The sequence below is a fragment of the Loxodonta africana genome, chromosome 9 (assembly GCF_030014295.1).
Source record: "Loxodonta africana isolate mLoxAfr1 chromosome 9, mLoxAfr1.hap2, whole genome shotgun sequence".
NCBI classification, from domain to species: domain Eukaryota; kingdom Metazoa; phylum Chordata; class Mammalia; order Proboscidea; family Elephantidae; genus Loxodonta; species Loxodonta africana.
Window position 1 is genome coordinate 18,064,494 of NC_087350.1, and position 13,527 is coordinate 18,078,020.

Genomic DNA, 13,527 nt, shown 5'->3' on the forward strand with positions numbered 1-13,527 from the left:
GTCTTCCTAATGTTGACAGCATGACAGTGGTTGAGAGAATGGACTTGGAGCAAGATGACCTGTGTTCAAATCCTAGATCTGTGATTGACCATTGAGTAGGTCACTTAAACTCTGTACTTTAGTTACCTCATTTGCAAAATGGAGATATTTCATATTTCATAGAATAATTATGAATATTAAAAAATCTGTTTAAAGTAAGGAAGAATACCTGGCACCGGGCAGAGAGAAGTGTTATTGTTATTAGTAGCATCATGGCTATCATCAGTATTTCTTGAATTTACTTGGGAGTTGGTTGGTTGTGCAGGCTGTCCAGGGCCCATTCCCCACTTCTTCCTACTAGCAAAGCCACCCTTCTCCCAGATGTTGCAGGGATATGCCCTAATTATTAGTCTAGAATAATCATGGCAATACACTGTTTATATTTGACTTCTTATAGAGTGTGCTTGTGACCTGGCTGTGTTAAGTGAGACCTTTGAAGAATGTTTTGGGGGCTTCGGAGAAAGTATCCTCAGTGACTTAGTAGGTTTTTCCTTATTCCATTGTGTGAAAGAAGGATTTTTGCATTGTGAACTGTTCTATTATCAGCACAAGTCCTTTGGGGACTTAGTATGCTGCCGGAGTGTCTACCAAGTAAAAATGTATAAAACACATTAAATTGAAGTGCCTACCTATATTTTATTCTAGGAAAATTGCCAATTCTTATACCATTAAATTTTTTTCATACCATTCCTGCTGATTTGGACTACTTTATTTTTTGTAATGAATTGCAAATTTGTAGTGGTTTGGCAGGTATCTGATGAGCACTCTCTATGGTCCTTATATCCTTTGAATAACAGATCCTGCCTTCGTGCAGCAGAGGTGTTACGTAACACGTACGTTGTTAGCTGTTGTCAAGTCAGCCTCCAACTCACGGTGGCCCCACACGTGTAGCCAAATATATATCTCCTGCCTTCAGATTGATTGTTCCAGCAAAGGATATTTAATTCAAGTTGTGCCCATGAATGCCCTGCTAGGACTTCTGAAATGCAGTAGAAGAAAGTAACATGACATGCAGTGAGAAGCAGGTATGATAGGCAGAGGGTTTTCTGATAGTGCATAAGTCCAGGAGAGAGTTTGGCTCCCCGAAGACTACAATATCCAAGGTCTTCCTGTGGTTCCATTATATAGCCAATCAACACTAATCAATTGTATGCACTTGGGTCTGTTTCTGAGTTCTTTTTCTAATTTTTCATTTTTTCATGACTTCAGGCTTACAGAAAAGTTGTGAGAATAATACAAAATATTCCCAGAACCTTCGTCCTGTTTCACAAATGTTAACATTTTACTACATTTACTGTCTCAGTTTCCTAGTGCTGCCATAACAGAAATACCATAAGTGGGTGGCTTTAAAGAACGATTTAATTTTCTCATGGTTTTAGAGGCTGAAAGCCCAAATCAGGGTCTCGCCCACGTCGAATCCTCTGTGAGCCTCTCTTCTTGTTTCTGGTGTCTGCCAGTGTTCCTTGGCATTCACTGGCATCTGCCATCCACCTGTGTAAGTCTCTGTGCCTAGTCTGCTTTCTTTATGGCTGAGAAGTGATTAGGTTTAGTATCCACTCTACTCTGGTACGACCTCATTGATGTAACAAAAGAGACCTCCTATTTCCAAATGTTATATTTACAGATACCAAACGCATTGCTGTCAAGTTGATTCTGACTCATGGTAACCTCCGTGTGTTACAGAGTAGAACTGCTTTATAGAATTTTCTTGGTACTCTTTAAGGAAGCATATCAGTGGGGCTTTCCTCCATGGAGCCACTGGGTGGGTTCAAACTGCCAAGCTTTAGGTTAGCAGCCGATTGCAAACTTTTTGCACCACCCAGGTCCCTATTTTACAGGGGTTAGGATTTCAGTACATATTTTGGGCATACAAATTTGATCTACAACAGACAGAGATACAGATACAAAGCAGGCTGGCAGTTAGGATGTCCCTTTACTCCTGAATACATGTTTATATCTCCTATAAACAAGGAATTATTACATAACTTCAGAATATTTACCAAAATCAAGAAATTAACATTGATAAAATGCTATTACTTAATCTATAGATCTTTATCATACTCGAATAATTTTCCAAATAACATGCATTATAGCAAAAGAAAATCGAGTGCCATGCATTGTGTTCTGTGGTCACGTCTCTTTCATCTCTAAAGTTTTCTCAGCCTTTCTTGGCATTTTACAATATTGGCATATTTTAAGAGTTTGGGACAATTTGTTTCGATTTGGCTGGTATTTCCTTATTAGGTGCGCTTATCCACCTGGCAGCAACACCACCAAAGTGATGCGGAGTTCTCAGGGTACCATATCAGTAGGCACATGCTGTCACTTAGTTCCTTTACTGGTGATGTTAACTTAGAACATTTCATTAAGGTGAAGACTGCTAAGTTTCTCTACCACAAGATCTCCATTTTACCGCTTATATTAGTAAATATCTGATGATGAGATACTTTTAGGGTTTAAACATCCTATAAATTCTCAAATAGTTCTTCTGTATATTTATGATCCTTACCCAAATCAGTTATTATCATAGTTGCCTAGTAGTGATTTTTTTTACATCTTTTTCATTCTGCATTTATCAACTGGCATTTTATGGTAAGGAAGAATTTTCTTTGTCATTTATTTATGTACACCGGTTTTGACTCTTGGGTTATTTGTACACTACCTATTAGTAGTATTTTTGATGCTCAGATGGTCTCAGATTTAGTCAGTGGGAGGCCCTTCATTTGGCTCCTGTGTTCTTTTATTAGGTTTTTCTGATTTTTATTGATTTTACTGAGCAATTTGTTTGTATTTAATCATAATGTTTGCTTTGCTTTTGTAATACTTTGTATCATAGGGTAAGCTATTTGTTTAGTTCTGTTTTTCAAATTTTGGGTTTTTTTTTTTTTTTTCAGAGATAGTATTTGGTGGGCTGGGCAGTATTTGGTACTTTTTATCCCTCCCCCAGCTATGGAAACCCTGTGGCATACTGGTTAAGTGCTATGGCTGCTAACCAAAGGGTTGGCAGTTCAAATCCCTCAGGTGCTCTTTGGAAACTCTGTGGGGCAGTTCTACTCTGTCCTGTAGTGTTGCTGTGAGCCAGAATTGACTCTATGGCAACAGATTTGATGTTTTGGTTTTTATCCCCCCCATTGATCTTTAGAGATTATGATTGTATTTGCATCAAATTTAATTTCAACCAGCTACCCACACAGGGTGGAATCGATTTACCCAGGAGGCCTGAGGTCATTCTTTGCAATACAGGAGACACAGGCCTCTCCTTATCTCCCCCCTTTGCTTGGGGCAAGTCCACAGGACTCCTCCAGCACCACCTCATTTTCACTGGAGAACTTTATCTAGGTCCTAGTCATTAATCTTTCTTTTTTTCTCCCTGAATGTTGGATCTTTCCTCTCCTTGCCTGGTGGTATTGGATCTTTCTTCTCCTTGCCTGGTGGTATTATCAGATTTCTTCACTTTTATTCCAATAAATGGAACTCTCATCTGTAGACCCAAGAGGAGTTAGATTTTCTGTATACATACTTAGTAGGGTCTTCAAGCTGCTAAAGGCAGAAAAGAAATCTGTTTTCAGAGAGTTTTCACAGTGTTGCATTTAAGCGATCCACTTGATGAAGAGCCACTCATACTTCTCCCCCCTTATACAGATTCCCTATGTCTTGCCTGACTGGCTGAGTTCTTTGTTTTTGTTGTTTGTTTTAGACTGAATGACCTTGGATCTCCTGCTTGCCTAACTCTGCAAATAACTAACCTTTCTACTGGACAGAGTTCTCTGGCTACCTAGAAAACTACATGATAACTCTGCCATTAATCCTCTCTGACCTGATAGCCATAATGAAGGCAGTCTAGCTGTGTAACCAACTAAGATCGAAGGAAGACAAGAAATGTTACCAGGTAAGTGGCTCTTGCTTCTTCCTTATGCTTAGGCCCCCTGCACTCTACAGCCCTCTTGAGCACAGACACATACTTACAGATTCAGTATCAGAAAAGTAGAAAATGGATATACTGAGTTACCTCCATGCAGCCCATTCCTAACCTGAGACCCACAAATGAGCTGAAAGGAGTTAATTTGTTGCCTGAGATGCACAAAATTTTATGACTCTCTGTAGGTTTGCACGTGTTTGTGAGTTGAAGGTCCATTGCTTCCATCAGATTTTCAAAATGCATTACAAAATTTATGATTCAAACTTGTCAAGAACCACTGTTCGAAAGAGATTTAATAAATGTCATGGTTGTATTAGTTTTCTATTTCTCCATAACAAATTACCACAAACTTTCTAAAGGCCATCTGGTCTGATTGAGGGGATTGGTGAGTCACACCCTTCATCTTTTGTGAACAAATACTCTGACCTTTGATATTTGTGTGCCCATTAACATACATTTATAATTATTGTTTTATGTATTTCTCTTATAAATCACATAGGGGGAAAAAGAGAAATTGCAGACAAAAACTACAATAACTCTGGCCTTTATATTTACCTACATAGTTACCTTTAGCAGTGTTCTTTATTTCTTTGTGTGGCTTCCAGCCACTGTCTAATGTCCTTTCGCTAGCATTTCTTGTGGGGCCACCAGTCATGAACTTCCTCAGGTTTTGCTTATTTGGGAATGTCTTAATTTCTCCTTCATTTTTGAAGGAGAGTTTTGCCAGATAGAGAATTCCTGGTTCACAGTTGTTTTTGTTTGTTTGTTTTTCTTTCAGCAATTTAAATATGTCACCATGCTGCCTTCTAGCCTCCATGGTTTTCCATGAGAAATTAGCTCTTAATAAGTACCTCCTGTACCTGATGAATCACTTCTCTCTTGCTGCTTTCAAGATTCTCTCTTTATCTTTGGCTTTTGACAGTTTAATTATAACATATCTTGGTGTGGATTCCTTTGAGTTCATTGTACTTGGAGTTTGTTGAGCTTCTTGGATGTAAAGATTCATTTCTCTTATCAAATTTGGGAACCGAAGAGCAAAAACAATCTTGAAAAAGAAGAAATTTGGAGGACTCTTCACGATTTCAAAACTTATTAGAAAGCTACTGTAATCAAAACTGTGGTACTGCCATAAGGGTAGACATACAGACCAACAGAATAAAGTTGAGAGTCCAGAAATAAACCCATATATCTATGGCCATTTTATTTTTGACAAGGGCATCAAGTTCATTCAACAGGCAAAGAAGAATCTTTTCAACAAATGGTACTAGGACACCTGAATTTCCACACACACACAGAAGAATGAAGTTGGGCCTCTACCACTCACCACATACAAAAATTAAATCAAAATGGATCCACAACCTAAATATTAGAGCTAAAACCATAAAACTTCTAGAAGAAAACATAGGGGTAAATCTTCATAACCTTGTATTTGACAATGGATTCTTATATGTGACACCAAAAGCACAAGCAAAAATAGACTGAACTTCATCAAAATCGAAACCTTTTGTGTATGAAGGACATTATCAAGAAAGTGAAAAGACAACCTACAGAATACGGGAAGCATCTGGAAATCATATATTTGATAAAGGCTTAATATCTAAAATAGATTTTAAAAATTTCTGTAACTCATTAATAAAAAGACAAACAACCCAATTAATAAATGAGCAAAGACATTTCTCCACAGAAGACAAAAATGACCAACAGGCACGTGAAAAGATGTTCAGCATTATTAGTTGTTGTCATTAGGTGCCACTGAGTCAGTTCCAACTCAGAGACCCTATGTACAACAGAACGAAATACTGCCCAGTCCTGTGCCATCCTCAGTAATTGTTGCTATGCTTAAGCCCATTGTTGCAGCCACTGTGTCAATCCATCTCATTGAGGGGTCTTCCTCTTTCTTGCTGATCCTCTACTTTACCAAGCATGGTGTCCTCCTGACAACATGTCCAAAGTATGTGAGACATAGTCTCGCCATCGTTGCTTCTAAGGCACATTCTGGTTGTATTTCTTCCAAGACAGATTTGTTCATTCTTTTGGAGGTCCATGGTATGTTCAGTATTCTTCTCCGACACCACAATTCAAAGGTGTCAATTCTTCTTTGGTCTTCTTTATTCATTGTCCAGCTTTCACATGCATAGGAGGCAACTGAAAACACCATGGCTTGGGTCAGCTGCACCTTAGTCTTCAAGGTGACATCTTTGTTTTCAACACTTTAAAGACGTCTTTTGGAGCAGATTTGGCCAATGCAATGTGTCTTTTGATTTCTTGACTGCTGCTTCCATGGCTGTTGATTGTGGATCCAAGTAAAAAGAAATCCTTGACAACTTCAGGCTTTTCCCTCTTTATCATGATGTAGCTTATTGGTCCAGTTGTGAGGATTTTTGTTTTCTTTATGTTGAGGTGTAATCCATACTGAAGGCTGTCATTTTTGATCTTCATCAGTAAGTGCTTCAAGTCCTCTTTATTTTCAGCAAGCAAGGTTGTGTCATCTGCATAACACAGATTGTTAATGAGTCTTCGTCCAATCTTGATGCCCCGTTCTTCATATAGTCCAGTTTCTCCATACAGATTGAATAGGTATGGTGAAAGGATACAAGCCTGACACACACCTTTCCCAACTTTAAACCATGCAGTATTCCCTTGTTCCGTTCAAATGACTGCCTCTTGATCTCTGTCCAGGTTCCTCATGAGCACAATTAAATGTTCTGGTATTCCCATTCATGTTATCCATAATTTGTTATGATCCACACAGTCAAATGCCTTTGCATAGTCAATAAAACACAGATAAACATCTTTCTGGTATTCTCTGCTTTCAACCAGGATCCATCTGACATCAGCAATGGTATTCCTGGTTCCACGTCCTCTTCTGAATCCAGCTTGAATTTCTGGCAGTTCCCTGTCAATATACTGCTGCAGCCACTTTTGAATGATCTTCAGCAAAATTCTACTTGCCTGTGATATTAATGATATTGTTCAATAATTTCCGCATTCAGTTGGATCACTTTCTTGGGAATAGGCATAACTATAGATCTCTTCCAGTTGGTTGGCCAAGTAGCTGTCTTCCAGATTTCTTGGCATAGATGAGTGAGCACTTCCAGCACTGCATCCATTTGTTGAAACATCTCAACTGGTATTCCGTCAATTCCTAGAGCCTTGTTTTTTGCCAATGCCTTCAGTGTAGGTTGGACTTTTTCCTTCCATACCATTGGTTCCTGCTCATATGGTACCTCCTGAAATGGCTGAATGTCAACCAATTCTTTCTGGTATAGTGACTCTGTGTATTCCTTCCATCTTCCTTTGATGCTTCCTGAGCCATCTAATATTTTCCCCATAGAATCCTTCAATATTGCAACTCAAGGCTTGAATTTTTTCTTCAGTTCTTTCAGCTTGAGAAATGCAGAGCGTGTTCTTCTCTTCTGGTTTTCCATCTCTAGGTCTTTGCATATGTCAGTGTAATACTTAACTTTGTCTTCTTGAGACGCCCTTTGAAATCTTGTTCAACTCTTTTACTTCATTTCTTCCTTTCGCTTTAGCAACCTGACATTCAAGAGCAAGTTTCAGAGTCTCTTCTGACATCCATTTTGGTCTTTTCTTTCTTTCCTGTCTTTTTAATGACCTCTTGCTTTCTTCATGTATGATGTCCTTGATATCATTCCACAACTCGTCTGGTCTTCGGTTATTAGTGTTCAAAGTGTCAAATCTTTTTATTAGTCATAGGGAAATGAAAACCACAATTAGAAACCACTTCACACCTACTAGGAAGGTGATAATTTTTTTTTTTTAGTTAAGGGAAAATTAACAAGTGTTGGTGAGGAAGTGGAGAAATTGGAAGCCTTATGCACTGCTGGTGGCAATGTAAAATGGTTTAGCTCCTGTGGAAAGCAGTTTGGTGGCTCTTCAAAAAGTTAAACATGGAATTTCCATATGATACAGCAATTCCACTTCTAGGTGTATGTACACCAAGGAACTGAAACCAAGAATTCAAACACATACTTGTACATCAATGTTCACTGCAGCATTTTTTTTATAATACCCAAAAGGTAGAAACAACTGAAATGTCCATCCAAGAGATGGATGGTGTCTTAGGTATCTAGTGCTGCTATAACAGAAATACCACCAATGGATGGCTTTAACAAACAGAAGTTTATTTTCTCACAGTCTAGTAGGCTGGAAGTCCAAATTCTGGGCACCAGCTCCAGGGGAGGCTTCCTCTCTCTGTTGGTTTTGGGGAAAGGTCCTTGTCATCGATCTTCCCCTGGTCTAGGAGCTTATCAGTGCAGGAACCTCGGGTTCAAAGAACACTCTCTGTTCCTGGCACTATCTTTTGGTGGTTTGAGATCTCCTTGTCTCTCTGCTGGTTTCTCCCTTTTATATCTCAGAAGACACAGCCTAATCTTGTAGATTGAGTCCTGCCTCACTAACATAACTGTTGCTAATCCCACCTCATTAACATCACAGAGGCAGGATTTACAACACATAGGAAAATCATAACAGATGACAAAATGGTGGGCAGTCACACAATACAGGGTATCATGGACTAGCCAAGTTGAAACATTTTTGGGGGACAGAATTCAAACCAGAACAGATGGATAAAGAAAGTGTGGTATATTCATACAATGGAATTTTATTCAGGTAAGGAATACGATTCTAGTACATGTTACAATGTGGTTGAACCTTAAAAACATTATGTTAAGTGAAACAAGGCAGTCACGAAAAGACAAATCTTGTATGATTCCATTTATATGAAATGTCTAGAATGGGTAAATTAATAGTGACAGAGAGTAGATTGGAGGTTATTAGGGACTGAGGGAAGGACAGAAGTGAGAGTTATTGCTTAATGGATACAGAGTTTCTGTTTGGGGTGATGAAAAAGGTTTGGAGACACACATGGTAATGATTGCACACCATAGTCAATGTAATTAAGACCACTGAAATGTACACTTAAGAATGGTTAAAATGGCAAATTTTATGGAAGAAATCAATGTAATTCACAATATTGACAGACATAACTATGATTATATCAACAGATGCTGATAAAGTATTTGACACAATTTAACATCCATTCACAATAAAAACTCTTAGCAAATGAAGAACAGAAAGGAAATTTCTTTACCTAAAGTAGGATATTTGCAAAAGCCTACAGCTAACACCATACTCAATAGTGAAATGCTGAATGCTTTATAAAGTCAGAGATAAGGCAATGATGTATTTCTATTCAACATCAGTCTGCAGGTCCTAGCCAGTGAAGTAAGGCAAGAGCAGAAAATAAAAGTCAAAAGTTTGAAAAGGAAAAACAAAATGATCCCTATTTGCAGATAAGATTATCTATGTAGAAAATCTCAAATAATCTTATAAAAAAAAAAGCTTTAACTAAAATGAGTTTAGCAAATTCATGGGAGAAGAGGAAGTTCAATGGTATTCCTGTATATCAGCAATGAACAACTAGAATTTGACATTAAAAAACAATGTGTTCACAATAACACATGGAAGAGAGGGAGAAAGAAGGGAAGGAGGAAGGAAGTCTGCCCTGTATATAAATCTACCAGAGTATGTGCAGGATTTGTATGCTGAAAACTACAAAACATAGATGTAAGAAGTCAAGAAGATTAGGTAAGTACAGAAAATACCATTTTCATGGATTGAAAAACTCAATATTGTTAAGGTGTCTTTTTTTCCTTATTTGATGTACAGATTTGGTGCAATCCCATTAAAAAATCTCAGCAATCTTTTTTGTAGATATTGACAAGCTGATTCTAAAATTTACATGGGAATGCAAAGGACCTAGAATAGCCAAAACAATTCTGAAAAAGTACAAAATTGGAGGACTCGCACTATGAGATTTTAAGATTTATAGTACTATAAAGCTAGAGTAATCCAAACAGTATGATATCTACAAAAGATAGACATATATCATAAGGCAATTCAGAGAAGAAACGATAGTCTTATCAATGAATGATGCTGGAACAATTGGATGTCCATATGCAAAAAATGAACTTTGACACGTATCTCACCCTTTACACAAAAATTAAAGTGGGAAATAGACTGAAGTACTAAATGTAAAACTATAAAACTGCCAAAAGAAAATACAGGGGAAAATCTAAGTAACCTTGGTTTTAGCAGTGAGTTTTTAGATATGACACAAAATGTATGACACCAAATATATCACATATCTGATACAGGATTTGTATCTCTAATATGTAAACCAACAACAACAACAAAACCCATTGCCTTTGAGTTGATTCCGACTAGCAGTGACCCTATAGGACAATAGAATGGCCCCGTAGAGTTCTAAGGAGCGCCTGGTGGATTCAAAGTGCCAACCTTCTGGTTAGCAGCCATAGCTCTTAACCCCTACGCCACCAGGGTTTACATAATCTATAAACCCATTGCTGTTGAGTTGATTCCGACTCACAGTGACCCTATAGGACAGGGTAGAACTGCCCCATCAGGTTTCCAAGGAGCGCCTGGTGGATTCAAACTGCTGACCTTTTGGTTAGCAGCCATAGCACTTAACCAGTACACCTCCAGAGTTTCCAGTCATTATATATATGTGTGTGTATTAAAATAATGAGATGACACTACACACCTAAGCGCCTAACTCACTAAATAAGGTTATTGAATCTTCTCTTTCCCACTGCATTAAACACCAGCTCTGACACATACTAGGCTCTCACTTCCTCTTCTTCCTAGACTTGAAGTTTTGTTGCACCAGAACCAATATTTTAATATTTTAGCAATACATCTGTATAAATATAGAGGCATTGTTGCGCATTATCAGTTCTTTCCTGATCATTACGATAGTTTATTTAAATGCAAGTTGGAATCGTTCCATTAGGTTAACAAACAAAATATATAAAAATATCAAAAAGACACACATAGGACACTTTTTGAGAATTCTGTTAAAGAAATTTTAGTCTTTATGCCTAAGACACTGGCATTTATCAAAAAATTTTTTTCCAGTGTCAACAGAATAAAGTTTTATACCTTGACTCACACATAAGCTGCACTAACTTACTGGTAGCATTAGTTCTTTTTATTCTTGCTAACAGCAACTTACTTTCTTTTTATCACTGGCGTATAAAAATAATCGAAGTTATAAAATAATGTTGACCAAGAAAAAAAAAAATAGGTAGATGGGGCAGTTCAACTCTGTCCTTTAAGGTCCCTGCGAGTTGGAATCAACTCGACAGCAATGGGTTTTGTTTAGATAGTTATACAGCTAGATAGATAAATAGATGTATAGTTATGTTATATAGCTAGCTATAAAAATAGCTGTATCTATATATTTATTGTTTAGTAAAAAGAGGATCATACAATATTGTGCTCAGATTCCTAACTTGGTGGGGAAAAAAGTCCAAAGTGTGCACACATAAATTTTAAGCAAATCCATCTCCAGGAAATGTCTAATTTGCATGATAATCATTTTATTTTGCGTTGTGTGTGCTTTCAGGTATCGCTTACCTAAATGTGCATAGCTTACTTGCTTCCTTCCCCCTCCCCCAAGAGATGAACTCTGAGGGTCACAGATTTTTTTTTTATGGTAATGATTGGCTCTACTTTTCTAGTATTTCTTATATTTCACAGTTTTAGTCACAAGAGCAGTTCACATATATCTTTACTTCCCTTAGCAGCTGAGTTAAAAAGGCACAGTTGTAGAGGAAAAGCTCAAATTTCTACCGTTATGAACTTTATATTACAAATGTTCGAAGTAGAAAATAGTAAACCAAGCATTCCCATTTTCTAAATATAAGAATTGCTAACATTTTGCTATACTTTCCTTTTCTAAGTGCTTTTGCTAGAATATTTTAAAGAAAATTACAAATATATACAACTTTAATATGCATCTCCAGGAAATGAAATTATCTACATAATGCCAATATTATTAAAAACTTTAAGAAAGTAACAGTAACTTTCCTTAATATTTGTAATATCCAGTCGATATATACAAGTTTCCCCAATTGTTCTGAAATGTCTTCTGCGGCTCTTCTCCAACCAGGATCCGATGGAGGACCACGTACTGCATTTGCGGTTATAAAGTATAACGCATAACATCTGGAGGCTCTAGGAGAACCTGGGCTCCAGGTGTTAACACAGATTGGGACATTTCTCAAGTTCCTATGCTTTAAGAAAGAAAAAGAAAAATCACTGCGAGCACGCGCGGTGTATTATAGGAAACGTAGTCTTGAACGTTTTGGGCTTATCGCGCGGCATTCTGGAACCGGTATTCCGCGCTCCCTCTGCGCATGTGTAGTCCGGCCCCTCCTCCTTCCGACTTCCGCTCTCCCGGGCCTCCGGGGTTCCGAGGGTGCGCGCTTCAGGTGAGGGAAGGGGTGGAGCTCTGCGCGACCTGTCGACCCCCAAGGTCTGCTGCTGGTACTCAAAGGGCGGGATCCGGAAGGCCCCAAATCCCTCAGGCGGAACCCAGCCCGTGCTCGAGCCCAGCCTGGGAAAGGCCTGTGTGGGCAAACCCCGACTCGGCGGGCTCCCGGAGCGCAGGGGCACTGAGTCGTCGTCGGTGCGGCCGGGCTGTGGGGACCGTAGGCCCGGCCCAGCCTGCAGCCTGAGCCGCGAGAGCGCGTGCCGGCGGCGGGAAGGGAATGTGCCTTTCCAGTGTGCAACGTGAGCCTGCCGGAAATCGCAGGCGGTGGGTCTGGGGCGAGAGCCCGGGCTCTGGGTTCAGAGACTCGTGCAAATTCCAGCGCTGTCACTTGGGTAAGAGTCAGGTTTCTCATCTAAAAAAGAGGATGTTAGTAAAAACTTCATGGCGCTGCTCTGAGAGATGTCATCGCCTGTAAGCATTTTGCCAACTTCCAGTTAATAAGAATAAATAAGTGTTAGTTCCCATCCTATTTGGAAGACACTTTGTTTTCATTTGGTATTTCATTTCTTCACAACCACCTTATTTATGGTATAGTATCATTAAAAAAAAAAAAAAAGAAAGAAAATGGGTTCAGGGTTGTGAAATGATATACCTAAGCTCACAAAAGGTGAGGAAGCTGAGATGCAAAAGTACAGATAGGCTTTACTCCCAAAGTCAGGCCATTTCCACCATCCTACCTGCCTAAAACTCAGAGTTGCAGCCTGTACTTTTGCACAACCCTGCTCCTCAGGGGACTTCAGGAAATGTCTGGAGACATTTTTTGGTTGTCACAACTGTAGAGGGGCTGCTTCTGGCATCTTGTGGGTAAAGGCCAGAAATACTGCTAAACGTCTTACAATGCACAGAAGACAGCCCCCTACAACAAAGAATTATCCAGCTGAAAATTTCGATAATGCTGCGGTTGAGAAACTGCTGTAGATGATGGTTCCAACTAAGCAAATTTGTATCCCAGGCCCAGATCCCCGACCTGGAACAAAGCAGCTCTTATGAGGCAGAAAAGGGGGAGCCCCAGGGACAGGAGTCCCATCTGGAAGAAAAGCCCATCTGACAGAGACTCCTCATGAGTGCTTCAAAGCAAAGTCAGAAGACCCCAGAAAGGAACAGGTCCTGATTTGCACGGCCACAAGTATTTCTCGGTCCCCCTGCTCAGAGTGAGTCTTGGTGATGTCGCCACATCTGAAAACCATCG

At 39.1% G+C, this 13,527-nt stretch overlaps 1 protein-coding gene across 3 annotated transcripts in view; it reads left to right on the forward strand.

The window, feature by feature from the left end:
* Nucleotides 1-13,527, forward strand: part of ZNF510 (zinc finger protein 510) — a 94,861-nt gene that overhangs the window by 47,415 nt on the left and 33,919 nt on the right. Inside the window, exons 7-8 of one of the 3 annotated variants that reach the window (XM_064291115.1) lie at nt 3,737-3,928; nt 13,291-13,489. The gene's annotated coding sequence lies outside the window, so the exon portion shown is untranslated. The other 2 variants (XM_064291117.1, XM_023544673.2) reach the window with 2 other exon arrangements.